The sequence below is a fragment of the Melozone crissalis genome, unplaced genomic scaffold (genome assembly GCF_028551555.1).
Source record: "Melozone crissalis strain CALT ecotype California unplaced genomic scaffold, PUWL_Pcris_2 ptg000042l_1, whole genome shotgun sequence".
Taxonomy (NCBI): domain Eukaryota; kingdom Metazoa; phylum Chordata; class Aves; order Passeriformes; family Passerellidae; genus Melozone; species Melozone crissalis.
The window spans coordinates 63,948,077-63,952,848 of NW_026535820.1; positions in this window are offsets into that span (position 1 = coordinate 63,948,077).

Genomic DNA, 4,772 nt, shown 5'->3' on the forward strand with positions numbered 1-4,772 from the left:
GGGGATGGGAAGACGATACTTCAGCCTGCCAGGAAGAGTAGGAGATGACAGAAAATAAAGCACAAATAATTGCATGCCCCTTCGAATAAAGTTGCTGAGCAAAATAATAACTTTAAAAGACTGTAGATGGATTGCACAAAATGTCAGATCCATCTTATCCGCACGTTTGTGACTTTGACGGTTTTAAGAACAGCAACATCGTATAAAGCATAAGTGTAGACAGAACTACTTATATGCTCTTTGTAGAGTCAATCTTGTAGATAAGCTTTCTGATGGTTTTTATGAACTCCGAATAAAGATAAAAATTAAAGCAAAAGTATAACTAGGCGTCGCGTTAATGTGAAAAATAAAGTACTGTCAGGTAGATGACATTATTAAGCAGGCAGAATAATAACGTGCCGCTCCTGACAATGAAAGCACCATCGCAAAAGAAGACAATTAACAAATTAGATTTAATTACGGAGGGGAAAAAACCCACTTTTGTGTCCCATCACTAGCAAAGTATTTCGGCGGACCCACAAGTCGCGGCGAGGGAGAAGCGAGCGGGCGCTGTTTGAGTGGGAACACGCGTGACTGCCGGCCCCGCAGCCGCGCTCCGCGCTCCTTCCTGTGTGGGTGCGCAGAGATTTACGCGACTCAGAGATCCCATCCCCTTCCCTCCCGCCCCGCCAGCTGTAGTGGCCGCGGTTTTTCGCAGCCCAACTTCAGGGAACGCATCATCACTTTTTTTTTTTTTTTTTCCGCCCTCGACTCCAGAAGATTAATTAAAAGGTCCGTGGAAAACTTTGCGGTGTAATGGGGAGCGAGGGAGGAGGAAAGGACCGCAGGAGACGCGATTACTCCATAACTTTCCGCTCGCCTCCCGAGCCCGCTACACCGGCGGGGTTTTCCGCTCAGGTGGCGTAGCAAGATGTCCCCGGCGGTGCGCGCCGGGTGCCTGCGCTGCCGGGCCCCAGCCCTGCTCCGGCGGGCACCGCGCCCGCCCCGCTCCGCTCCGCGCCGCGCCCCGCACCCGCACCCGGCGCAGCAACCCCGCGCTGCGCGGCCGGCTCGCTCTCCCCGAGAAAACACGGGAAGGCGAGCGGCATAAGGGAAAAGAAAACCATAAAATGTATCACTTGTAACCCTAGAATATGTTAATGTCAAGAGATACAAATCTGGTAATTATGCCTTTCTTGCCTGTTGTGTTCTCCATTGTTCATTAAACATTAAAGATGGGATTATTTAATTTTCCACTTAAAGATTCTCTCACGTTCCGCAAAATCATATTAATTTTCAATCATTTTAATTTTATATAGGACGAAGTTTTGTGTTTATAACGCTGCCAAGGAGCTGCCTTCCCCCCCACACCCCCCCCCCCTTCACATCGCACTTTTAAACGTTCTTCTGGAAATCGTCTGCTGCTGAGGGAACTACCAGGCTCCGAGCAGTAGAAAACGCCAAAGTTTTGGGGGATGGGTGATGAGGGGGGGGTGGGGAATGTTGCCTCACCAACAGCAACAAATCTTTTCAAAAGATGACTGGATGAAAACTGACACATTTCAGGTACTACAGCAATTGTGGGGGGAAATGTCTGGGCGAGGGGAAAGTGAGTCCTCACTCATTCCGGGCAAATATCTCAGCCAAAGAGAGCACTAGCTAAGCCTCCTCACCTAAAAAAGTCGGGGAGAATGTCCCTCTCTGTTTTTGAAGAAGAAGTCCCATCTCCAACTCCCTACTCACAGCTGCGGTGCTGCGGGTTACTTGAACGCCCGCAGATGCTCGTTTTCACCTGCACTCTGCCTACAGCCTAACGCAGCGCATACGCACACACGCACTATGTGTTATTCGGGTGAGTCGGGTGCAGTAAATCCCTGCTTCTGTCGGAAAAAATCCATGCTCAATTAATGGGCTCGTAGCCTCCTACTTCATATTAGAAAATTGCATCATATTTCAACCATCACCATTGTCTCCAGGTGTTTTAAACGAAACACTCTTAGTGCGACAAAACTTTCAGCAAGGAAGGATGCACGGGAAGAAGGTGCACTAGAATTTATAGGCAGTAAACAAGTTTTTTAGTTGTGAAGCGGGAAATCATGGCAAGGAGTGTCGTGTGCACATCTCCCCAAACGATAGACAGAAAAGTACAGTCGTCTAATACCAAAAAGCATTGATTTGGCGTTTCAGTGTTCGTTCCCTCGGGGGTCGTGCCCGTTTCTAACGAATACCTGCCCCACAGAAGTCGCGGATGTTGTGCGTGCCAGCAAACTATCCGGAGTGGCCTAAATGGTCGCCTCTAACTTTATTTGGTTTGCCTACCAACATAAAAGCGGGGAATAAACCGAAAGCCCAGAGACAGGGTATCAGAGCTCACGAGATAAAGGGAGCTATCAGCAGGGAAAGTTTACACAGAGAAGGCTCCCAAAGAAGCCGGGGTTAGTGTGTTTTAAGGACTAGGGCTGGATTACACGGGCTGGGGTGGGGGTATTAGGAGGAAATCCCTTTCACTGATCCTCGGCCCCATGCGCGGAGCTGCCCGCCTCCCTCCAGGGCCGGCAAGGTGGGCTGCGCCTCCGCGCCCCGGCAAGGGCCGGCGCCGGGGCCGCTCCGCCGAGCGCGGCACCGGGCGGGGGTCGGAGGGTCGGAGGGGCCGGGTCGCGACAAATATATTAGAAAAAAAAAAAAAAAAAAGAAAAGAAAGAAAGAAGGAAAGAAAGAAAAAATATTAAAAACGGAAAGCAAAACAAGACGGTGGAGGTGACCGCAGGAGCCGCTGAAGGACCCCCCCGCCCCGAAAGCGCACACGCAGAGCGCGGAGCCGCGGGCAGGACAGTGCGCGCACTGCGGGCCCTGCGCGGCGCCGCGGCCATCGGCGACGGTGGGGTACATCCTAGCGGCGGCTGGCTGCCATGGGAGCGGCTGGCCCCGCTCCGCACCCGCCCCGGCCCGGGGGAGGCGGGCAGGCACGGCCGCTGGAAGCGGCAACTTGTGGCGGGGCCGGGGAGAGACGGAGGCGCTGCGGGCGGAGGGGCCGCCCGCCTCCCCGGGGGACGGACGGGGCGGGAGGGACGCGAGTGGCGGGACGGGCGGGGGAGACTCGGCCTGGCTCCCCGGCAACTTGAAATGCGATAAGAGTGGAAAGCGGGGGGTGGGGGGGAGGGAAGTCTCTCCCCACCCCACCCCCCTCACTTTTACAAAAAAAGGGGGGGCCTGGGAGAAAAGCCGCTGTTGGGAAAGTGCGTGCGGAGAGGGAGGCTCGGCGGCGGCGGGGAGCGGATCGGGCTGCGGGGCTGGGAGCAGCCCCGGCGGCAGCCCCGGCAGCGCGGCACAGGAGGCGGAGGAGGAGGAGGAGAGTAGGAGGAGCTGCCGTGTGACCCGCTCCGCTCCCAAACTTGAAAGTTTATCTGCCCGAAATCAAGAGCGGCCGCGGTGCGCGCAGCGCTCCTTGGCACGGAGCGGCGGCGAGCGACCTGCGGAGCCGCTGCGCAGGGAGCAGCTGGCGGCGCCGCTGAGAACGAGGCAAGGCAGGGGAGGGGGGATCGCCCGGCGACAACAACAACAGCCACCCCCACCCCCCAAAACTGGGAGACGATCCGTACTATTTGCTGGAGACCAAGGACTTGCTCATCGGCGCACACGCGAGCCCGCTGTCATTAGCTAACAGGACACACGGCTGAGCCGGGGGGTGGGGGTGGGTGGGCGGAAGGGTGAGGAGTGTCACAAAAAGTCATTACAACCTGAGAGAGAGGGGGAGAAAGAAAAAAAACTTCCTACCAATGGACAACAGGAAGTGACCACCACCACCACCAACGGGGAGTCTCTGCTTGGAGAAAGAAGCTGCAAGACAAAGAAGAAGGAAGGAGAGGTGAAAGACAAAACTGCCCAAGATCTTCTGCTTGTGCGTGCGTGCGCTTTCGAGAGCGGAGAGAACAAAAGTCAGCCGGGAAGGGGAGACAGAAAGAGCGACGGGAAAGGAGACAGGATGGAGGAAGAGCTAAAGAGAAGCATGTGAAGATCAAGGCGAAAGAGCAGTACAACGCCGAAAAAGAAAGCACAGCGAAAAGAAAAGGAAAAGGCATACACAAAAGTTTCTTTTCCTCCTGGGAAGAAATTACTCACACACAGAAATCAGATGCCTTGCAGCCCAACTTCTGGGGAAAGCGAGACCGAGAGAGCAGAGGACGCAGAGTGATGTGAAGAAAGAAAAGGGGGAAAAAAAAGCAGAAAGCAAAGCAAAAGAAACTGAGAGACGGGGGGAAGAAAGCACGGCAGACAGAAAAGCGAAGATCGTGACCTTTCCCAACAAGTGAACCTTGCACATATGTTGTGTAAAGTGTGTGCAAAACAGATTCCCTCCTGCGTGGTGCGTGTGTGTTTCGCTGCTGCCGCCGCTGCTGCCGCCGCCACCGACGCGGTCGGTGCCTCTCGCAGGCGGCGCTGCCGGTGCCGGGGAGACGCATCATTTGGCGGAGCGAAGCGGCTAATTGCGGAGCCCCATCCTTCATTTACATATGCAGCCTGAGTCCGCTGGAGCCGCGCCAATCCGCGCTCGCCCCCAGCACCATTAATCGCCATGCATTATTCACAATCATAATTACTGAGCCCCATGCGCGCTGCGCGCAGCCGCCCCAGCCCGCCGCCCCGCGCACTCCCCGCCGCCCCGCGCACTCCCCGCCCGGCTCATCCCCCGCTCGCTCACCCGCTCACCCGCGCACTCACTCACTCACTCCCAGTTTGGCTGGCTGCTTAGCCTTGCCTTTTTTTTTTTTTTTTTTTTTCCCTCCCCGGGGTGT